Source organism: Cygnus atratus, chromosome 9 (assembly GCF_013377495.2).
Source record: "Cygnus atratus isolate AKBS03 ecotype Queensland, Australia chromosome 9, CAtr_DNAZoo_HiC_assembly, whole genome shotgun sequence".
In the NCBI taxonomy this organism is placed as follows: Eukaryota; Metazoa; Chordata; class Aves; order Anseriformes; family Anatidae; genus Cygnus; species Cygnus atratus.
Window position 1 is genome coordinate 12985595 of NC_066370.1, and position 25004 is coordinate 13010598.

Below are 25004 nucleotides of genomic sequence, written 5' to 3' on the forward strand. Positions count from 1 at the left end.
CAGACCAGCAGGGCAACAAGCACTCCTTCCTTGCTCTCCTCTCTCAAAGAAGAGATCCTCTTGACTGTCAAGGTGCGTCATGACATTGAAATGAACAGAATAAACTGAATTGCTCCTGCTTTTCAGAAACATGATGAAGTGCCTGCCAACCCCTATAGTGGTCCATTCCCTACAATTTGGCTTAAAAGTTCCATGCAGCCTCCTGCCTAAGAAAGCAAGAGGCCATCTGTTTTCTGCTTGATGAGAAGGGCCAAGAGGGCATGTGCATGTGGTGCTGTGAGATACTTCACCGAATGATGTCCATCTGATACTGTTGTTTCCCCCTTAGATGGGCTGGGGAGCAGGGGAACTTGCTCAACTTCTTAGAAACCGGTCTATTGATTTGACATACAAAAGGAAAAGTGCCTTGTTTCATCCATTTATCTTGAAAAACAAATATGCCCCATAAAGGTAAAAAAATGCCTAAGGATCAAAAAGAGACAGCATAGACACATCTCTTTATAAAAGTCATAAGAAAAAGAAGTAGCAATTAAACTACCCTTAGTCTAGCTATGCCACAGTTACCTCAGAACAGTGCCTTTTCCCCTCACTAAACCGACCTGGTGTTTCCCTCCCAAAGAGAGGATAATCATGGCTCGAGGTCCTCTGCCTTCCTGCCCTTCCCCTTCCCCTTGCGAAGCGCTGAGCTGTGAGGCTGAGCCATGCACACCCCGCTGAGCCAGTGGGGGCCTCGAACAGAGCTTGCCGAGCCACCACCTCACCCCCTGCTAGTGGATCTTCAAGTGAGGACTGCAAGGAGAAAACATGGACAGACGATGGACTCTTCTCTGTATTGTTCCCCAGTTGAAGCTGCCCAGGACAACCAAGAAGCCACACTGAGCGACTTTGAATCCCTTCAGATCTGTGACATGGACAGTGCCCTTCCATCATATCTAATGCCTTTCCTCTGCTGAAGCAGAAAGCACCCCAAGAGGCGTTTGACATTACCTGTTGAATTGCTGTAAAATTACAATTTTCCTCTTGTTATCTGTTCATAGGGGGTCTCTTGACAAAGCCCACTTGGGCAGGGTTAAGTAATTTCTGATGCCTCCCCTATGGCTGGTTATTTGGAAATGGAGCCACACACCTGCAGTTAGCATTAATCATGTATGCCAGGCTGACTCCCACAGGCCTTAAAGTCTTTGGCAGCTTTACGAATTAATTGTTACAGCAGGGATCTCATTTCTAGGGAATGATTACAGGTTTTCTTTAATTTTTTCTTTACTTTTACCTCTCTGGCAGATTTGTCCTTACTAGCCTTTTTTTTTTTTTTTTTTTTTTTTTTAAGAAAAACCTCAGATGTTTCTCCTAAGATGCGCTTATTCACATCTTTTCTACCATCTGCGTATAACGGTTTGCTACTTCACAGGAAGTCTCTAATCACCTCTGGGTTACAAAGAAAGGATGAGGCATACAGCTTGGTTTGTTTTTGTGTTTTTTTCTCCTTTACGAAATTTTTTTTTTAAAAACATAGTCTTTGAAAGTCATGCTGTATCTTTTGGGATCCTTAGTTACTGCTCTCCCAGGAGAGACTTCGTATCTGAAATTACAAAGGGTCTGTGCTATTATTGAACTTTCTTTACAAGCCATGGTCTAGCTTACTTTTCCTTTTAATGCTATTCTTCATAGCTCAGCGTACCCAGAGGCACTTTTGATTGGGGTGCCTTTAAAGTTACACAGAGATTCACAAGTTCTATCCTATTTTTTAAGTTTTTCTTCTCATTTGTTTCTTCACTGCAATATAAAGACCTTCAGTGTGGAAGAGAAGATCCATACTGCCCGCTATACCCTCCCCAAAACCAGATGCCAGCACGACAAGCAGTGCCGGCAGCACCGCTGGACCGCATGTCCTTGCGAGGCTCGAAAGCGTGGGGCAGCTGCACCGCTCTGCTCCAGCCCTGCATGCCACGCGTGGCTTGTTCCAGGAAAGTGTGGGGCTTCTGTATTCCTTTTCACCCCACCAGGCCCCGGGCAGCCTGACACCCAGATTACCAAAGGGATAATGACTCCTGCAGCATGAGTATTTTACCAGATTGCCCTTCTTTTTATCAAACAGGGATTCAGCTGTGCTAAATGATCCCAAGTGCCTCTCTTCCCTGGCTACCTGTCCCAACTAGCTCCTGCTCCTCTTCTTCCTCCCTTTGTGTTAGGGTGGTACCCGGGACTACAATTCCACACTGGACAAAAATGGGTTTTTAGTACTTTTCCATTCCCTCCCCATCACACCCAAGTCATTACTGAAATAATTTTTATCATTCATTACTTCTGCAAGTCAAGAGTCAGTGAACAGCACACACAACTGGGATGGCACCTTCTGAGCGAAGCTGCGAATTCAAGTGCTTGGGCACATGAGAAGATCTGGCCTCCAGATACCAGGCTAATTGCCCTGCAACAACCAACTGGGACAACTTTGTAACTGATTCCATATAACCCTGGCGTTTTATTCTTGCTCAGGAATAAAGAAAGAAAGAGATTTGCATTTTCCAGCCAAAGCCTGCAGACTCCAGACAGAGCCTTGTTTTTGCTTTCTGAAAACGTATTCGCAATTCAACCTATGTTACATTAAAATGAAAACACACTTCAGACAAAAGAAAACCATTCTTTTCTTCTAAACAAAGTAAGCTCTGAATCTGTATCACCCGTTCGCTTCCAGCATAAATACATGACATGTACGGCTGAGAAAAATATTCCACCTTTTAAGTGGATCAGGGAGCAGGGAAGATAATTAACAGATGGATAGGCTAGTGTATATCTGTGCATAATAATCTGTTACTGCTAAGGCTACCAAGTCAGCACTAAGTGCCCATATCTAACAGACTGCCTGCAGATGCATCAGAACTCCCTGCTGCCTTGCTGAAGTGGATCTGCTCTGGCTGAGAGGTGCTGTGACACCCATCGCAGAGCTCAGCTCCAACCACCAGCCCGACGACTGCAGGCTCCTCTTGTGACTATCCCAGCATTCAGGGAAGCATTCAGGGAAGTTCAGCCTCATCTGTCAGACACGGACACACAGACTAAAATAGCCTCTCATCTTGTACAAACATTTCCGTTATTAATGAAATCTTCATTCTCTCTACAAATCACCAAACGTACATGTAAAGAAAAACCATCCCACAGGTTGGGACCCTGTAAAAGCCAAGGTGGCTCCCTGCTACATCACGAGAAAATGCAGCAGGAACATACTGTCAGGAAAAGAAAAAGCAGATGTGACTGGGGCCTTTCACACGCACCTTACCATCACCCTCACCACGACGCTTCCGGCACCTCACGCCGCAGCCTGACAGCCAAGAGCGCTGCCCTGCCCTGGGAACCTCTGGCTTCACGCAGCCACATGCAGCTTCTCACAGGCTTCACTTCACACAGCTTTGGTGCAAAACAGCCTCCAATCCAGGATAAATACGGTATGACAGGTGAGTTACACACCTGTTTGCTGACATGCTATTTGTTAAAACCCATGAATAAGAAGCCATAAAAGTTAGGACAATGCTGTTGCACGCACCTTGCTGTGCAACACGGCCCGGGTTGGTTCTCAGCACCCAAGGTTGCACAGGAACGGGACGCAGAAGCGCTCTTGAGCCTCTCTATGTCTTATAGGGGGGGAGGCCTAGGCAACGATTGCCACTCCCAGCAGCGTATTTTGAAACAAGGAACACAAATATAACTGCTGGTGAAGTGGTGGACAGCCCAACGAAGGTCTCTGCTGGGGGCGAAGTGAGATTCGGGGCGGTCTGGCGAGGACAGGTCTGGGACACATCTGCTGTGCAGATCCTGGAAGGTGCTGATGTGCTGCGAGACGACAGCTTTCTTCCTCAAGTCAGGAGGAAGGCAGCCTTCCCCTCCACGGGAAGTCTTTCCTAATGAGACAGCCCTGCAGAGCAGCATGCTTTGCCCCGCTCTTTTTCTGGGCAGCAGGTATTTATACACAGAGCACTTGCTGTCTTCCCACTCATGCTTGGTCTTATTAGCTGATCTCTTCTCTGTGCTGTTTTTTGTTTTCTTGTTTTTCAAAACCACGCAGGTATTTATTCATGTGGGAAAAGGCCTGCTTAATTACACACCAGAGGAGGTGGACTGCATTCACCCAGAAGTCTCCCTTGGAAAGGTGCCCATCATCTCCCCAAACAAGGGAAGTGGAGCCGTGTCAGGACTAGCAGGGCGACACCTGCCTTGGGGAACTGGTGTTGTGGAATATGCACAGCAGGAGGAAATACAGTCATTATTTTGAAAATCAGCATCAGAAAACAAAATTCAGAGTTTCAATCTATATTTGTTTCTCATTTAAGCCCCTCCCCCCCCTTCTTTTTCCCCTAAACTAAGCCTGCAGTATTTTGATTTAAATTATAGTCATCAGTTAAATCATTCATTTCAGGTAAGACAGTAAGAGTGATGTGTTGTAAAATTCATTCTTCAGCTAACGTGGGGGAACTTGATTTTAATGCCTGGGACTGAAATGGCTTCTGCTTTCTGTGCATTTGCCATTGAAAACACCTCCAAAAATAGTAAGGCTAGAGAAACAGTGTGGTAAATGAAATTGCTTTCTCTGGACTTGTTTCTGGCAGACTTGGCTGCATAAAGGGAAAGACGCTGTTTTTTAGGAACTGTCCATGTTTATGAGAAGGCTAAATATAGACATGAAAAGGGAGGCTGTTCCTGGACAAAGAAAGCAGGCATGTTTTCAGGAAAAATTTGCATGGGATCTTACCCACTAACCTAGAAAAATAAATGCTGTGTCCTAATGCACTCAGGGAAAAGAAGAAAAAAATAAATAGGAAAACAGTAACACACCTGTATCAAAGTGAGAAATTCAATACCTCATGGAAATACTGCCATCCTCTCCTGTCTTGAAATCTTTTCTTCATTTATTTAATTGAAAGTTTGGCAATTAAATGAACTGTTTAAATCCTGACTTGGCTAGAGGGCAGCATACATGGGTATTTTGCTTCCAGAAGACAGGAGGAAAAGGTGTATCAGGGTTTGAGGTGAGCCCCCCAGCCCTTACTGTGGACAGGAGGGAGCAGGAGCTTGCCTGTTTGACAGCTGCACAGCACCAGCCAGCTGAGGCTGCTACACACGAGCCTAGATGGATTCGTGTTCTTTTAAATCCTTCCCTTACAAGCACATAAACATTAGGAAGATGCTCAAAAGCAAGAGTGAAACTGTTCCGATAAAATCTGTGGAGTTGACTAATTCAGGGACTGAGCATAAACAGGAAACACAACAGCTGCATGCAGCTTGGTTCAGGACCAGGGAAACTGCTGCGGAAATGCAGTTTATCATTAGAGGCAATGAGGTATTGAGAGAGTGGGAACGAAGCACTTGCTCTGTGTGACAGGCCTTGTACCAGCTTGGGGAGCAGACCCCAGCTGCACTCCCTTTCACCAGCACAGACCTGCCCGGGGGGCTGCAGCAAGCCGTCCTCCCGCCTGGCCCCCCTTCCAGGTGGGGACACCCGTGTCATGCAGCCGTGGGCAGCCAGGGCCTCGAGCCTCACCAGTACCTGAGTGGCTGCTGGGCTGGAAACTCTGCTCTTTCCTGGGATCTCGGTAAGTAAAGGCCTCGTTTCGTCCCTGAGCTGAGCCTGGAAGAGCCACGAGGAGGTGGGAGGCGGTAGTTAGCTAGTCCTGTGCTTCTGATATTAGTGCTTCTGTGTTTTTACCCTCCATTTTTCCTGTTGTGCCAGCAGAAAGCAAGCAAGGTGTTCATTTGAAGCTTGGTCTGGTGCCAGTGGCTTGCCAAGAGCTTGGCCACAAGAGCAGGAATGTGCTGACACTGGGGATCGATTCTCTCCACCACAGCAGGCTGTGAATCAGGCCTTGAGCTGGTGCTTGGTACCCAGCAAACACACAGGTGGCAGGGCAGAACCTCCCAGTTTCCTTTTGGGACACCCCAGGCAAACTCTTTGGGACCAGGATTGCTGCTGTATTCTCATCGGTGAACCTACTACTGGCACTGTGACAACACGCTCTTGAACATAGGAGGGTGTTAGCACTCTACTGATGGGAAAAGTGGCATGGAGATGCCACCCAGAGCTCTGGTAACTTCTGCAGTGCAGAAACAGCAGCTGTGTCTACAAGCTGCATGGTGTTACCATAACCTTCAGCATATCCCTGTTCCCCTAAGCAAAGTCCAAGCCTCACGTGGGCCTAGCAGCTCAGCCTGGGAAACAGTCTGCCAGCATTTCCCAGCAGTTATCTTGTATATGAGCTTGGCTCAGGTATGTCTGCGCAGAGCTGCTCTTCCCATGACTCAGAAAGCTGCCCCATGCTGGTCAATAGCTTTGCTCCAAACATGCCAGAGCACTGACACCTTTAATGGTCTGCCGCCCAGGCAGACTTCAACATCTTTGGCCCTCCAAACCCCAATATTTCAATATGAATATTGTGCACATACGTATTGTATACGTTACACAATATGTATATGATTTATCGTTAAGGTCCCTTCCAACCCAAACCATTCTATGATTCTATGATAACAAAAATACATTATCTAATTCATTACACATTATATTATACTATATGTTTAATGTGTATATAGTGCACCTATGGTATATACCTTACCCTACTGCATGCTGTTAATTGGAAAATTATGGCTGCACAGTGAAAGACAACTGATGTAATGGCAGCAAAAATAAATATAGGGACTTAGAAGCTGCACTAAACTTCTCATCAAGCACAGAGACTACCAGGGACCTCAAAGTAGAAAGCAACACTGCAACACCCTGCTCTTCCAGCTGGTGTTTCCCAACAGCCGCACACAAACACCACCTTCCCCTGCTCATGCTGCAGTGCAGAGCTGGTTGAGCTGCTGGAAGCCAGGGCCAGTTTCCAGATTTTGCTGATTTTATTCTGGTTCTGCATAACGCCCTCTCTCTACTCTTCTCCTCTTCTCTCTTCTTTTCTACTCTTCTTCCTCCTCCTGCTAGCTCTTGTTCTGCCACCTGGCCTCTCCCCCCAGCACACCTCCTGTGCTGCCTGGATCCCTGGCGCAGCGAGCTGGGGTGAGCTCTGCCCCTGGCAGATACAGAATCACAGGCTGGTTTGGGTTGGAAGGGACTTCAGGGGTCATCTAATTCCAACCCCCTGCCATGGGCAGGGACACTTCCTACTAGCCCAGGAATCCTGCCCCATCCCAGTGCATGGATCTCCCAGGTCACTGGGACCAAGCACGAGAGCACTGCCATGACAAGAGCCAGGAGCGGTGCTGGGATGGCTCTGTGGTGCCGCAAGCATGAAGGATGTGGGGTGGCAGCAGCACTGCTGGGGGAGCAGCAGGCGTGCTGCAGGGGAGGGCATTAGCATGTCACCCATCAGGAAGCCCTGAGCTGGCCTAACAGCCTGGGCAGGAAGGGGTTATACTACAGCACTGCCAGCACTAGAGAGACAATCCGGACCCTAAAGTGGAGGTGAAATGCACTGTGGACACATGAAATAGCTCCAAGTTCATCTTCTGGTGCATCCAGTCATTTCTGTGAAACAATTTCAAGGCATTTTACATGGCTTGTCCTCTCTAAGAGCCTCCTCTGCCATGCAGATATCTCCCTTCCCCCAGTTCTTACACTACTACCATCAGAAGTCATTTAATTTCAATTTCAGAGCTTGATTGGGCTGAATGTAATGGAACCAGATGCTGTGAATGAATGAAAGTTCCTTCCGTGAACACCCATCACATTTCTGAGCTAAGTGGGCCATGTTCAGCTGCATGCAGGTACTTCATATGCATTCAGAGAGTTTATCTATCTACACCAGGTATGAAGACAGTCCAATGAGCTGAAACTAAAGTAAAGGCATTAAACTGGCCTTTGTTGTTTCATAAAGAAAATACTATAAAGCTTTAATTGCTAGTTAATCAACACACTCCAAAATAATGAATCATGCTATTTTTCTTGGTGCTTACGTGGTTTGAAATAGTGAGAAAATTATACACTCATTTTTCCCCAAGGGTTTTTGGTTGTGGACTGTTTCAAAGGCAAAACAATTTAGCCCGAACGTTTTACTTCAGTACAATCACAAGGCCAGGGCTGAATATGGCTGCATTAAAAACAGCATCTGCGAGTACGAGGGGCTGCTACGCAAAGCATTTCCTTTAGAAATATCATTTTGCAGAAAGCCTCTTTTATGTTCCCTGGGAACATCCCCTGTAGACTGGGATGATAGGGGTACACAGTGCCAATAACGAAACCAGCCTTAATGGGAATACATTTGAGACTACTGGTGCAATGCCTGAAATTATTCAGAGAGGTTTCAAGTAGCATTTTTCTACCTTTTCCTAGTGGCTCTCCAGATGTTAGCTGGCCTTCAACAGCATTCAAGGAATTTGCCACAAAAATATTCACAGTATTCATTTTGAGATAACTTCAGCAGAAATATAAAACACTGAATTCAGTGAAAGAGTTAAAGATAACACATCAAAACTGCTGCATTACAGATGGAACTATCATAACATTTCCAAAATTCATCATTAAATAGGACTATTAATCTTGAAGCATATAACTTTTTGAAGTTAAGGTGGTGAGGGTCCCATCTAGCAGAGGCAAGTTTCAATATAATTTTGTGAAAGAATCAATCTCCTTCAATCTGTGAGCCTTAGCTTCAGCAGGAACAGGAACAAGGTGTCAGAGCACCCTCATCGCTGGATAGAGCCTTTCTTTTACTCATGACTACTACAGCATTATTCATTAAAATCAAATGGCAAACCAACGCCTATAAGGCAACTTAATGGGTACTAAAAAGCTCTCCTGAAGTCCGCTAGCCTTACTACAGTCCCCCTGACTTCTGGGCATGCACTTTTATTTGCTCTGGAGCACAGGAAAAGCTTCCTGCTCTGTGCACAGCACCTGGCACACTGAATCTAGGTAAGTGCAACTCTTAGGCACTGCTGTGACATCTCCAGGCTTATGCCCTCCATGCGGTTTGAGTGCTAGTTTCACAGATTGAGAACCGATTTAGAAGTACCCAGATTTAGGAGTAGTTTCATGGACGGACGTGGGCAATAGCTGAATCCTGACATGGGGACCCACTGGATGTGCTAACGGTAGCTCTAACCCATGGTTTAGAGCAGAAATTGGTATGGGGACTCTTAAGTGCCTTTTTCAGACTTGATTCTTTCTTTGCCAGAAGTGAGCATCCAGAACAGAGCATCACTCAAACAAAGCTCCTTCTCCCAAGGGCCTCCATTTACTCAAGTTCACCCCAAGTGCCACCAAATCATCTCCTTGTTCGGAGACACACAGGTGAGAACGTCGGGTAGGCTGCTCGCAGCACAGGCACTGACCCCGTGGGACCAACACCCTCCAGCACAGGACACCACCATGCCCATGGGGCTGGGGTTCTCCTGTTGGCCCATTGCACAGACACCCTGCTCATAAACAGGGACTACACACCGGGAAATGCTGTAACCGAAATCACCAAGAAAACATGCAATGGAATTTTTGAATTAAAATAACACTTAAATAACACTTGCTCTGATCGGGGAGAGGCGTTCCTGCTCCTGATTTAAAGTTTGACATTTTCAGACAGCTGCCAACATCAGGACATCTGCTTCTACTTTCCTTGATGATACATGTGCCTACAATACCAGCCTTTTTTTTTTTTTTGTCTTCCAGGTTAAGAACAGTTCTTTCTCTTGAATCACATGCAAAACTGTGCTTAACAAAATTATTTAGATAGCCAATAGCCAATTATTCCCCCAAATATTTTTCAGTAGATGGCCCATTATGGAAATCAATCAATTATGTTGCTTCTCATTAAACAGTCCAGCACTGCCATGAATGTTAAACATAATGAATTTCATATTTTAAGATAATCTCCATACTTGAAATCATGAGGTTAGTGACATTATTAGCCTTTTCCCTAGCTAAAGCTCTTTTATTATTTCTGATTTTCTTCTCCTCCTAGGAGAATATAATTTATAAGGGCATTCTACTCTAAGATAGGCTACTTCTTGAATTCTTGCTGATAGGAAACAACCTTATCTACTAAAATAACAGAAGAAAACTACTGAAGTATTTTTAGATTATGGATGACTTTTCCTGTTGCAAAGAGATGAATTTAATACCACTAGAATATACACAAAATTGACTTAATATATACACCATGCAAAAAGAGGAAACTGAGCTACTTGTGCTAAGGAGTGGTTCCTGTACAGCTGGACACACAGACCTTCAGCAAGAAATTAAACTTATAAATAGAGTGTTCCCAACACTAAGATGAACACAGGCTCTCTCTTTTCACCAAGCACATCCACCATAAACAGTAAATGCCTAAATAACCTTCATCTCACACGTTAAGGGATTTCACTGGAGTCCCCACACAGAAGTCCGTGACAGTGGTGATATTGGTTGCAACTGAAGAGAAGCCCTGCCCACATGGCCCAAATGTATCCCCACACCAATGCTCTGGATGCAACAGAAGATGCTTGGTGCTGTTAAAGGCAGGCTGCCCCAAACAAGCAAGCAAAGGTTTTCATGCGAGGCCACGCAACCAGCGGCACTGCTGTTTTCTAAAACATAGGAACTCTTAGAAAACAAAATTATTCTACTCAGTACTGAAAATATTACATGGTCTTTACCAAGAAGGATCTATAATGCTATTTCTAGAGCGTACCATCTCCAAGCACACAGATCCCATGAACACATGCAATCCATTTGTGAGACTGCTCCGTATCCTGGAAACTGTTCCTCACAACAAGAACCAAATCCACCACTTCCCAGCACAGGCTAAAAACCAAGGGAGCTGAGGAATGCCCCTCCAGAGGAAACACAAACCACAGACCCACCAAAGGGATCAGCACTAGTGCCATACAAGTATCTCTGTGCAGGCCTAGCACTCCTTGATTTTGCTGAAAGGTTTGCAGCATCCATCCTGCACACAGGAGAGGAGCTGAGTGCTAGTTTGTCAGTGCTGGAATATTTCCTTACTATTACTTTCCTCCCATAGGAGAGCAGCGCCTGCAAGGAGAAAGATTTGAGCAAAACTTGAGCACCGAGACTGAGTACCTCAGTCTTCCTTGTGGTTAAAACTATTACGGAATGAAGCTGCTGAATTCAAACCAGCCAGCTCGAGTTCTGTGCAGAGAGTTCGGACTGGTCCCAGTGCAGACTTCATGACAGGTCTCTGCAGCTGCAGTTCAGACAAATATCCTATTGCCCTTTGCAGAAGTTTATTTGAGTTCAGGAAAGGAAGTGGTGAGAGTGGTCGCTGTAGCTGACAATGACTTAACTTGAGCACTGAGGTCATCGCAGCTATCTGATTTTTTTTTCTCTTCCTGGAGTATTCTTCAGCTTTTTCATCTGTGGATGAGCTAGAGATGCTGCTTTAAGAAAGAAAATGTGCTTTACACAGAGGGTGTAACATCTGTGGCTTACGAAAGCAAGGGCATAAGACTAAACATTTTCATTAATAACTGGAAAAAAGGAATGTCTTTGTACATTATATCCTTGTAACAGCTTTTGTGATTGTATTTATATAGCATCTGGTGCACGGTGGATTGTCTCAATCTGTTCTCTGTTAACTTTTATACCACCTTGCAAACACGAACAAGACTTTCCTATGGTATTCCTGACCATAAATATATTAGGACAGAACAGAACAGTAGCTAAAATTTCAAGTAGCCTCCAAGTAAAGGAAAAACAACTTTTATAGTTAACCCAGAAGAGAAAAAGTCTGCTGTTATTAAGCCACAGCTAGCTTACAACATCCAACCAGAGAACAGCGAGTGCTTCACTTCCCAGGTCACATCCTGCTTTTTCGGGTGTAGCAGCCACAGGTGTTCCCACCTGCGGGGTCTGAAGGTCTAGGACTGCACTGCAAGTCGGGTCCATAGCTACTCCGTGGCCCTGCTGCACTACCCAGGATTTGGCAAGAATCTCCTCCTGGCCTGTGGGAAAGGAATTCGCAGGGAGCTTTGTGCTGTTTCACACATCCCTGAGTTAGAGATAATGAGGAAAACAGCGGTAGAACCAAAAACTTGAGCAAGGTCGAGATAAATAAATTGGCTACAGTGTTAAAGATGAGCTTTGGGCAGTGGCCAATTGCTGGCTGGCTCAAGGCGCGTGTCTGAGGGTCTCTAACCAATTGTAAGACAGATTCGGGCATGTGGACAGTGCGTGGGGCTACGGGGAAAGTATATGTAGTAGTGAAAAAGGGCAATAAACGTCTTCTGTTCAAGAGCCATCAGGAGTCCGTGTTGTGCATCCCTTCACCGGCCTGTCCATTTCCTTAGGATTACTCTCAGAACCGCAATAAAACTTTCACATACACTTAAATAAAGCAATGGTTTAGCAGAATAAGGAATTAAAGTTTCAAGTTCTCCCACACATATTATTTGAAAAAAAAGTTTAAAAAACAGAAGTGATCAAGCCCTGTATGATACAAAAATAATTGTTTTCTTAAGCGGTTTGTATTACCTGCAAGTCCCGAGGCAAGAACCTAGAGCACAAGTCCATCATGACAAAGGAGCCACAAGCTTTTCTAGGCAGAAGAAGGGTTCAGAGACCGCTGAGCGGGAGCCCAAGGCCGTGACAGCCCTGGTGAGTGCAGGGCCAAGGAGTGAAGAAAGCCCAGCATTCAGGATCCCAGGCAGGGGGATCTACAGGCATCCTCATCCACCAGAAGCTGGGACGGAGAATGTTGCTGAGAGCTCTGATGACTGCTGTTTATGGCAATGTAGAGCGGGACAAATCCTGAAGCCCCCGTCAGCACTACCAGAAAGCTGGAGTTTACATTTGTGGTTAGGTTTGACTGGGGCTCGCCGTGGTGCAACTCACACTGCGCAGTCAGCACAAGGCAAACTACAGGACTGCCAGACAGCCTGGCTGTCAGGGTGTGCTAACAGTACAGACCATGTCCGCAGGAGGAAGGAATGGTTTTTACAATACAGGCTAGTGCATGAGAGGAAGAGAGAATAAAGCAATAAGTTTGAAGAAGGTTCCTGAGCAACACTGCTTCAGAAAGCAGTGGAAATTACCGGGAAAACAAAACAAAACAAAAACCACACAGAAACCAGAAGGAACTAGCCTCACGTTTAGTATGAGCTGGTGCAGCTTGACTGTGATCAGCACAGGCAGCCCTGCTTACCCCAGACATGAATTTGGCCAGCTTGTTATCTCTGTGCTGCCTCATTGCTTGGGACCAGTCTCAGTTCTGAAGTGCAAGGCAGAGCAGAGGATCCCAATCTGTTCTACTCAGCGCAGCACAGGTAGCGTAAATAAAATAGTCACTGCGTGGGCTCTGCCCCTTGGGATTTGTTTTATCTTCCTTCACTTAAGGCATGAATACAATGTCTTAATTCAGCCCGTTACCTCCTGTACAGGACTGGAAGATGCATACAGCTCTTGGTGTGCCATGGTTCATCCAGGGAAGAAACTTCACACAGGTTCTTACCATCTCTTTGTTTCAGAACCATCCATTTGCACAACGAAATTCATTTCCCCACTGAAATGGACTTAGCCCTGGGAATGAGCCGCAGGGAAAATGAATGCACAAATGAAGCCCAGTGGTGGCAGGTGGTGGTTGTGCTCTAATGGCTGGCCTTCGGAAATGCTCACCCGATCAGAGACCAAACAATGCCCTGGCCACCACAGAGCTTCTGCCCAAAGCTGAGGAGTGGGGGGCAGAAGTCTGAGAGTGAGGGGATTACACTAAATCCACTGCAGGCTTTCCACTGCTGCGAGCTCTGACGTCTTTATGATGAATGTTGTATGCATTCATGCTCACAGGCTCTACCCATAACAAACAGCAAAAGATCACAGAAAACAGCGTCAAACAGGATATGCTCTGAGGCTCAGTAAACTTAAATTCTGTTTAGTTGTTGTGTGAACTGTCCAGGATACTGTTTCTCAACTGCCAGGTCAGTAATATTAGGCAAGAGAGCAGACAAAGCATTTAAAAGGTCACAAGATGGTGAAAATTGCTTTGCTACCTCCCATCAGCTTGGTCCCTGCACACCAAACACCTGCCTGGCACAGCATCCTCTGTAAGCTATGCACTGCGAACAAGGAAGTAAATTTTATCGGTTTAACTGTGCAATCATTAAAAACATATGACTTCAAGAGCGAGAATAAAAAAATGAAGGGGAGTCATAAAAATATTGAGTTTGAATAAATGACTGGAAATCTGAAGAAGCTGCAACATGCTGGTCTGGAAGAAATTGTCAGTGCCTTCTGTCAGGGCTGCAGGAAGATGGGACGCTTGGCTGATACTGTTTGTGGTAAGCAATGTGCAAGATGATCTAGACAATCTTCTGAAGCAGGTAATCAGCTGGATAATTTAATATGATTTAAGGAAGGACAATTATGCATCTAATGGCCAACAGCAACGCAAAATACATCATGATTAAAGTTTCGCTGGAGGAAATAGAAAAGGCTAGAATACTTTGGGAATTATAGCGCAGAGAAGAAAGATTAGTGCATCATCTCAGTACATACAGCGTTTTGCAAGGGGAAATAAAAGAAAAAGCCACATAGCATAGTGCTAGGCTTAGTTTTGGTCAGCACAGCTGCAGTGCTAATTCTGCAGTTTAAGACATGCTTTTGTCTTAGGAATAGTGAACAAAAGCAAGTTCCACTACTGATTCAGAGAACTGTAAAAACAATTCCAGGAGTTAAACATAGCAAGCCAAAAGAGTAGGCAACTAGACAAGATTTCTTGAAAGCCCAGCACTACAGCTTCAGGATGCTGTTTCATTTCTATAAAAAGTTAAAAATATAAATTTTTATATAAATATAGATGTATAGATAAGTCTGGTGGGAAGGTTTTTTGTTTCCTTAAACTAAAATCTGATAAGGGCAGGCTTTGACTAAGTTCAGCATAGAATCCAAAATTATTATTGGTGGAAGACATGGACCTTTCTCTGAACAAGAGCTACTGCAGCCATTGCTTTAGTGCTTTAGAGTAGACAAAGGCCATTTACCAAGAGGAGAAGGCTTAGTGCATCAAGGGAGGGAGAATCTGGTACAGGTGCCACTTGACAGAAGGTAAGTGCATGAGACACAGCTGCTGGGGCACCACACAGCTTTTTATAAGGAAAGGTTTTGATTTAAACCTTTTGGGGTTTGATTATTCATTACCTTTATGGGGGTAGTTAAAACCTAAAAGCAGCATATTTTCCAACCAGCCAGAAGTATGAAACAAGCTCTGTATTTGAAAAGGTGGATATGAAGTTTAAAATAGGTGCATAGAGGAAAGATCAGTGAATCTCTGTGAATATATTAAGAAATAGCCAGCACTTGCTGAAAGTTCAGGCTGTGGTTTTTTTGGCTATAAAGCAGATTAGCCACCGAGCACTGGTTCCAGAGGGGCAAAAGCCTCTGCCCTGCAGCCCCTGTGCTGTCAGGGGGCAACCACAAGGCTGCAATGCAGGCAGCATGAAGGCCAGCACTGAGGGATGTGGATGGAGAGATCTGGCATCTCTCCTGCCAGCTGTGTGAGCTGAAACAAGCCACTTTGCCCCTGTGCCTCACTTTCCTTATCTAGAAAAGGGAGATCGTTGCCACTGAAGTACTCTGGCATTCTTGAACACCAAGTAAATTGAGGCGCCTAACATTATTATTTTTTTTAAATAATAAGAATAAAAAATATACACTGGTACTTTTAGCACCTCTCCTGTTTTCCCACATGCAGAACATCTCAATCAGAGCTTTCTTCTCCTACAGTGCATTATTTCCCAACTTTAATTTCTTAAATACATCAAAAAGTCAGGCAGGATGCAAGAGAAAAAGCAAGAATAATATTCTTGTCCCAGAAAAACATAGAAACCAACTCTGGATATTAAGATAGACCAAAATGTATGTATAGCCATCTACTGCAAATGTAAGTTTAACTTCCTTAATCGTATGATTTATATAACAGCCTTTTTACACATTCAAGGCCTCTCAGTGTTAACTAGTCCACTGGAAGATATTTTAAAACCAGAGATTTCAGAAAAAAATATCCTGTAGAAAATAGAACAGGCCTTTTAGTGCTCTACTTGTGCCCAAACAACAAGACATATATCATTTTCTAATATTGTACTGCATATACTCCTTCTGCTATTATTTAGAAGCATTAAGGCTGTTAACCTGTAAATGGCAGCTCCAGGGCCTGGCAATAAAAGTGCACTTAGAGCTATTTTAGCTCCACATGTAAGTAATTCAAGCTTTTAAATTATTAGAAAATGCACTAATTGTGACAAAACTGAGAGGTTTTTTCCACCGTTCATGTAACATACTGCAAAAAAAAAGATGCTATTTCTCCAATCTGCCCCATGCACCCCCTTGCACTGAGAAACTCTTCTGGTTAGGGGGGTCACTCCGCAGCAAAACAGACTGGACAGAGGCCCTCACACGATCACAGGGACAGTATAAAAGGGCAGCTTATTCCCCATTCTTCACATATAGCAGTCACAGCACGTAGACTCCTTTGCGATGATGCAACTCTTTCTACAAGGGGAATCATCTTCAGGTTAAATTATCAGAAGCACACCAAGGTGCACCATAATGTATAATTTCAGCTAACAGAACTAAGTTAACAAGACCAAATGCTTTCTTAGCTGATAATTGGATTGCTTCGGTACAAAGAGCTAAACAAGGAAAATCCTGGTGGTGACTGTAGAGGTATAACCTCTCCCTACCAACCCCCTTGCCAGCACTCAAAACTCAAGCACTGGTAGAAGGAGCTCAGGTTTTGCCTGTGGTCAAAGCACTGGAGTCCTCTTCCAAAATGCGTCAGCCTCAAAATCACACTTATGCAACAAGATTTCTCTCTGCATGTTCTTCCAGCACTACATACAATGACTTCCAACCCAAGTGAAAACATCTTCAGCTTGCTGATAATTTAATTTCAAATGGCACAATGATGTGATCAGAAGTATTCCCCGTCCCGAATTAATAGTAGATGCATCTTAAAAACAAACAAAGAGCAATTCTTTAAATAATTGCTCATTGATAGAACTGAAAATGGTTCTGGCACTAAAAACACAGCCCATCTGGCTACTGAGCAGATTGCTGAGCCCACACGATTAAGAAGTTTCTTGACCATTACAAAAGCCTTTTTTTTTTAACGCAATGCAGTGCAATTATTTATCCCAAAAGGGTAGCATCAATTTAACAGAAAAACTGGCTAGAGATCCAGCATCCTTCTCAGTCACAGGGGCCTAGGCATCCTCCTCCACACTGGAAACCACAAACCTCCTGGCAACTGCAGGGTATTGGACATCACAGATGTTACACACTGCTCTTGTGCTTCTGGGAGGGCAAATCCAGCACTCAAGCTGCAGTCAGCTCCCACCAGCCTCTTGTTAAGGGGCCTGATGGCCAGGCACCACATTTTGGAAACTTTGGCTTGGAGTATACAGGCACTTCATTGCAGCGTTTCTTTTACACTGTTACTTGTGATGTCCATCCTAACTGGAATGAGAAACAGCACCAGCCTTGGTTGAAGCTGTGATAGCCAACCCATCCTACAGGGCTACTCTGGAGGTTTTGCATTTAGGAAGTCAGAAGAGCAAGACCAACGGTGTTGGCTACTGCTCTGATTTGTGCTGTGAGTTCAGCCTTTTCCCCTTCAGGCTTTCTGACATTAAATGTATTTCTTCTGAATCAGCACAGTTGTCTGTCTAGTCTCTGGCTAGAAGTGCAGGCTGCAGACTGAGCCTGGGACACATCACCAATCTGTTTGCTCTCAGTGACTGTGATGGCCAACGTGAGCTTGCAGAGGCAAGGAAAAAGCATCCTCGTTCACTGGCAGTGATAAGGAAACAGGTCCCGATTAGCTGCACGTTCAAGCCTTGGCCACTGCATCCATCACACAGTCACTTACATTCCTGAGTTGACACAATCCCCAGGAAAAAAAACCACTCTGCAGCGTAAATCAAGCAGGAGGGCAAATGTACTCTAGAAGGAAGCAAAAGAACTCATAACATTTCACAGATGCTTAAAATAAACCAAAGCTTCAGAATAGCAACAAATACAAGCAGCTTCAAAAGACTTGGAAAGAGGAATTAAAACCTTTTCCCAAATACCAGTTAGTACATCTGTTGTTACAATACCTTTTGTACAGTACCAGCCTTAGAGGAGAAGTCTAGCTTTATTGATACAGTATCTTCCCAAAGCAGTCATGTTTATTCATAGTTTAAAAAGTAATGATTTTATCAGCTAAGTTTCTAGAGTGAGCTTTTACTGATGTTTAAAATCAGTGTATCTTTTGGAACTGGCTTCATAGAGTTGGTCTGAGTGAATAAAAACCAACAAAAATGACAGCCCTATACAGCACGATTACATTCATTATCTCTGTATCTCTCTGATGTCAATTATCGTAATTAAAAAAAAAGAAGAAAAAAAACGAATCTGCCTTCAGATGCCAGAAGTTATCCAGTGTCTGGAAAACAGATTATATATTACAGTTTTAGCCCTACAACTTTACAGAAGCTGCTCCATGCTAGAGAAACTCCACGGTAGAAGATTTGGTCCACAGGCTGTTTTCATAAACTGCTCCTAAAGCCTAAAACCAAAGAACACGTTTCTTCCTGTTAGCAATCGGTAAACCTAATTAAGGAACAGAAATATTGCAAATGAACACACTTAATTTTAAAGCAAACACTAAACATATGCAAACGAGTAGTGCACCAAACAAGTGGCTGGACATCCTTTTTCTCTGTTCAGATCTCATGAGCTCTGCAAGAGAAACAGCTAGCAAGTCCCAGAAGGGAAACAAATCCTTGCCATCTGGGCATTACAAGCCCCTGCAGCTTCTTCTCCCCACTTCCCTAGAGAGCAAGTATTTTACAGAGGCCTGTACACAAACAGTTCGGCTCTTGATAAGATATCTTCAGCAGAAAAAAACAAACATGGCATGGGCTAGCATAGTGTGTCCAGAAAGGACAGAAGTCCTCTCTGAAGTCTCCCGTTCACTGAGAGACTCGTCTAGCATGAATTGGCTGAAGATGTTCCTCCAGTACTTCATGACACCCCCTTTCCTCCCAACACAAATGGGGAAAGAGTCCTTCCCCCGCGCAGCCCAAGGGGAGGCATTGCCTTGGGGCACAGCTCAGCCCTCAGCACAGCCAAGGTGACTGGTGGCTGCTCCGAAAGCTGTGTAATTACATGCAATGCCACATGTGGGGCTCATGGCAATGCCAAAACTTAGACCACAGCCTGTTTAAACATAAGAGGAAATAATTAAAAAAAAATCAACAACAACTAAAACAATGACTAATAGGAAAAAGATGGGCTATGTATAATATAATTGAAGGGTGTATATTAAAGGGAACAGTGATTTGTTTAGTCTGTTCTTTAAAGGACCCTTAAATAATGTAACATTGCTTACAACACATCAAGCCAAAGATAAGATTATTTTAGGTTTATTTTGTGCTGTGGTTTTTGTTTTTAAACCATTGCAGGAAAAGAACAAATTGGTGTTTGTTAATGTTAGCTTTTTGACAAAAACAGAATAAATTAGCAATGTGAGACTGAAAATGGACTGGGAAGGGCCTAAAGAGAAGAGCACCTGAAGGGACGGAGCTTCAGGAAACACCTGCCTGTGCCAGGAAAGGGGAAAACCCAAGGGCTGCGAGTCCTGACAAACCACACAGCTCCCAGGCCCTGCCCTGCACTCGCACTTGGGCTGGGGCTGGCCCTCCGCGCAGGCACCTGGTGAACAGGGCTTGCTCACGGGTGAAGTCAACTATGGAAGAGAGAAGATGCACGTACAGATCTGAGCCATGCTGCTGTTGGCAGTGGGAGAGGGAGGAGATCTGCCTTTACACAGCCCTCTGGAGGGAACTCCCAAGCATGAGCTGAGGGTACCGTGGCAGACTTCAGCATCTGCAATTGCCTGTGTTGGCCATGTTCTTCACCTTGAGCTGTCATGGTCTGTGCATTTGGCTGTGGAATCTGAATCTGCTGTTGGGATGGCTTCCAGAGTCGCTTTGGGCATGTTGCAGAATGTCTGTTAATAAGTTTCTTGCTCTAATAAAATGAGGGTTATGGTATTTGCTCACTGAATTATAGCCTGAGAAACCTTATGTGATTTATTTTACATACCTGATTTGAACAGCACAGTGATCTCTTAACTTGAAAGTGCTTCAGAGCACACAAATGGGCTATCTGGTCCTCTACTTGCAGCCTATTAGCAATATAAAGACCTTAAATGATGCAGAATAAAGACTGCTAATTTCTGTAACTAGCAGGGGCATGGCCAGGCTGTTAATTGGCAACAATCAAGTTATAGTTTCTCATGTGACGTTCAGTGGAAGAGCCTATCTCAAATTAACATAATGCAGCAGATGACTTCTTTCACTCTAACTTCTGACGGTTACCAGAAGCACCGTGAAGGGAGAAGCACTGCAAGAAATCGAGTGCTTGATTTAGTGTCACAAGGCCAGAGAAAGGGTGGTGTGTGCTGACGCTTCTTCACGGCCAATTTATGTCTTGAAACCTCAGAGCGATAGCTACTCCATGCAAGTGCAGATGCCTAGAAGGGATGCTGTTGTTTTTGCTCCATTCATTTTGCCTGCCAGCCTGAAATTTCCTGTCAGCTCTAGACAGGTCATTTCAAAGGTGTCAGAGTCTGTGAAGGGTATCAGTACTTGCAGAGCCACATATTTCAGACTATCCAGCCTGTTTTCCTATGTCCAGATCTAAACAGAAAGCATTTATGATAGATTCTCTGCCTTGAAGCTCAGAGTAAAACATCTAAAGAAAAAGGAAAAACTAAAATCTATAGAAGAAATTAAGCCACTACCTTTTTTTTTTTTTCCACATCTCCAGAGAGAAACCATCAGTCACACACTACAAACTAGATTTGAACTCCTGATGTGAAGCTGGCACACAAAGTGCCAAACAAGATTATGTAAGCTACAGAATGCAACACAAACCAGTTGTTCTCCCCCCTAAAACTTCAGAACAATATAGTCATATGCCAAATATGTATCTTAAATTACAAGGTCTGGACCAGATTTGGTTTTGGTTGTGCAAGCCCTGCCAATTCACTTCACTTAAAAACTTCACCTAAAACATGTATTTCCACTGAAGTTTATTTTGTGGAATTCAAAGTAACACTTTGTAGTGGGTTTACATGGCAAGGTTTTGGTAGCAGGGGGCCACAGGAGTGGCTTCTGTGAGAAGAATCTAGTAGCTGCCCCATGTTAGGTAAGGGCCCTGCTGCTGACTAGAGTCAAGCCAATAAGCGATGTTGTTTGCGCCTCTGTGAGAGCATATTTAAGACAAGGAAAAAAAAAAAAAAAGCTTCTACACAGCAGCTGGGAGAGTGAGAGGAGTGAGAAACAGCCTTGCAGGCACCAAGGTCAGTGAAGGAGGGGGAGAGGTGCTCCAGGCGCCGGAGCAGAAGTCCCCTGCGGCCTGTGGTGAAGACCATGGTGAAGCAGGCTGTCCCCCTGCAGCCCATGGAGTACCAGGGTGGAGCAGGGTTCCACACTGCAGCCCGTGGAGGAGACCATGGTGGAGCAGGTGGACCTGCGCTGACGGAGGCTGCGGCCTGTGGAAGACCCCTGCTGGAGCAGATTCCTGGCCGGAGCTGCAGCCTGTGGAGAGGAGCCCATGCAAGAGCAGGGGGTCTGGGGGGAGCTGCTGCCCGTGGGGGACCCAGGTTGGAGCAGCTTGCTCCTGAGGGATGGACCCCGTGGGACGGACCCATATCTGCAGCAGTTCTTGAAGAGCTGCTGCCTGTGGGCAGCCCACACCAGATCAGTTCAGCAAGGACTGCATCCTGTGGGAGGGACCCCACAGCACAGGGGACGAGAGTGACCAAGAAGGAGCGGCGGAAAAGAAGCATTATAGACTGACCATAACCCCTGTTCCCCTGCGCTGCTAGGGGGGAAGGAGGTGGAAGAGGATGGATGGGGGGAAGGTGCTTTTGTTTTTTTTTTTTTTCCCCTTTGTTTCTCACTTCTCTAGCTTGTTAGTAATAGGCAATAAATCTTACTATCTCCCTATGCTGAGTCTGTTTTGCCTGTCACGATAATTGTTGAGTGATCTCCCCGTCCTTATCTCAACCCTTGAGCCCTTTGCATTGTATTTTCTCCCCCTTTCCCTCTGAAGAGGGGGAGTGAGAGAGTGGTTGTGGTGGAGCTCAGCCACCCGCTTGAGTAAAACCACTAAACACTTATATACTCACACAATACTGGAAACACCACGCTGTTCTGTTGCTCCTTTGGATTTCCAGAGCATTTAACACCATGAATGCTGTGCAGAAGGCAGATGGCAGGCTAGGTCACAGCCCCTGGGCTGATTTCCACGGAGAAGGTTCCCCTCTGCCTGAAGCTCCACAAGACTGAAGCACATGTTTAAATTCCTGGTTCACCTTCCCAGCTTTGTTTCAGCCCTCCTTACTGACCAAACTCTAAAATGGGCACAGCTGGTCATTCTGCTCCCTTTATCACCTTTCCACCAGTGTTACTCTTCCCTTGCTAAAGCTCCAGTGATGGGCAGCACACAGTGGGCAGCCAAGGATCTAGAGACCCGGCTGCATAGCTAGTCCTGGCAGTGGGAGGTATAAACCCCACGCTCTGACCCCCCTTTGGCTCCTCATCACTTCAGCCTGGCTTGCCTGCAAGGCAGGGCTGGCCTCCTGGGTGACCCTGCAGTTCCTTGCCTTACTGGACCCTGGCACGGTTGCATCTTCTGGACAGAATGGCAATACAGCTCTTGAAGAACTGGGAAGAGTTCATATAGTCAACATCTGGCAGCAGTTGCCAAAACTAACACAGCATAGAAATATTTGTAAAATGGCTGAGGAACAATATGGATAATGTGGCATAATACTATAAACAGAGAAGCATACTAATCAAGAAACAATAAAGCTTTTAATTATATTTTAGAGAAACTCACTTAAAAACAGTGCAAAACAATTCATGCAGAATGGCTGGCCTAATTCCCACTGACTGTCTCTTCCAGTTCTCCAGCTGTAAAATTAAGAAAAATTAAGAAAACAAGCATAATGAGGAAAAACAGATGAAAGGCTAAAGAGTTCCAATCCAGCTGTAATGGATACCATGCAAGTAGGTGAGCTGGAGAAGACTATCCAAGGAATACAAAGTTGTGTTTGTTTGGAAGGAAATACCACAAAGATCAGGAGAAGACTTTCAAAACTGGCCATCAGGCACACAAGTGCAGATTTACTAGTGAAGTCAAAAGCACTTCCGCTCGCTCTCAACTTTCCTCCTCAGTTATGCCCATCTTCTGTGATATACTTAGCGCTACACCGGTCCTTCCTTTCAGCTGGGCTGTGCCCAACCTGGCACACTGAATCTTTGGCAGCACATGAACAAGGAGCACACCTATGCTGCCTATGCACGTATGAGGCCATGAACAGGGCACTCTCTAGACACTGTGAGAACTGTGCTGCTGACGTGGTCCTTAAAGGGAAACACAACATACTAAATGGCAGTGCTGGTGCCTTAAAAAAAAAACTGTTCAAAATGGGCTTTCAACTCGAAACTCGGGATAACTCCAGTTATAAAACACTAGCAGAGTCAAAGCTGTAACTGCATGTTTAGATGTAACCAAAATGAAGCTCTCTGTGTGAACAAAACAGACTTCTCCCCTTGGTTCTCCATTTCCTAGTGGTTTTGCCTACTTCTACTAAAGAGACCTCAAGGATATCTCTTCCACAAAGCTCTTAATAATACACCGTATTTCCTGATCATTGAAACACTTGAGAAGTGGGATTTCTTTTCAGACTACGGTCAAATTTCTTCTGCTTCCCTGTACCCATCACAGTCTCCCTCTCCTTGCCCTTGCCCCCCAAGATTTCCCACTGTTGTCAAGAGTAGATGTATTTTGGTTACTCCTGGTTGCTGCCGTTCTATTTTACCATTTTTCTCAAGTCTGCTATACTCCATTCCTGTCATCATTGAACAGAAACAGCCTTCTTAAGGGAACAAAAACATTTTGCTTTTAAGGCCATTATGCTTTATCACAGTAAGTGTATTTAAACTATAAACTACATAATTCACAGCAATTTGGTTACAAGGGAGAAGAAGGAAATCGCATTACTGACAGATTCCTAAGCTTACTTCTTTTATATCCTTTTTGTGGAAAACAGGGCCTTTTTCATACAAGAGTGTTGTTTTTTGTTTGTTTGTTGTTGTTGTTGTTATGTTTCAGGAGAAGAAAGCTGGTTGTTGCTGTGGGGGAAGGGGACGGAAATGTGCTTTTTTGTACTACAAACAGGAGGACTATGCCAGCTCTCTAGGAATTATGAAATAAATCCATTAGTTCCAGTGATGGACTCTACACTACGCCAACTCCAGATACTGCTTTTGAAGATAGACTCAAGAGGCGCACTTCATAAACTGATGGAGAGCCCAGGAGGGAATTCCACAGCAGCCCCCAGAAGGAGCACATGGGCTTGGAGAGCAGGGGGAAGGCGAGCATGGAGCATCAGGGAGAAGCAAGGTAACAAGTCAGCTTCAGGGTCAGATGAGGAAAGCCAAAGCATTCAGCAAGAGGCCCAGCCCCAGTGGCTCCAACCACATCTGAGGGCCCAGGCAGGAGCTGGAAGAGGGTTCCAGGGCCCACAGCCAGGACAGGTGGGATGGGTCCCAGGCCAGGCCGCACAGAGCACTTAATAAGGGCTGCTGGTGCCTGCGTGGTCCTGACAAGCAGCTGTCCTACTGAGAGAAGCTGTAGAATTCATGTGAGAGGATCGTGGCTCTGCAGGGGCTCACAGACAGCCAGGGTCACACAGAAGACTGGCAGCACCAAGGGATAGGAGTTCACTCTGGATCTGACTGGAGAAAAAGACCACCCCAAGTGAACACCAGAAATAAGCAGAACATCTGCAAACAACGGAGAAGAGGATGGTAAGTACATTCTGGCAATCAAGGACTGTAAGTGTGAGATACCAAAGTCCACCTGAGGCTCGATAAGTATAGGAAAACACATTGCAAAAACGTTCTGCAGCTGTGTATGTAAAAAGAGAACAGAAAAACAGAAGAGGAGCTGTGATACTGCTGACAGGGATGAAAAATAA

At 45.0% G+C, this 25004-nt stretch overlaps 1 protein-coding gene across 3 annotated transcripts in view; it reads right to left on the reverse strand.

The window, feature by feature from the left end:
- The window catches only part of LOC118247058 (glypican-5-like), a 378790-nt gene that overhangs the window by 53718 nt on the left and 300068 nt on the right, over positions 1 to 25004 (reverse strand). The gene's annotated exons all lie outside the window — the stretch shown is intronic.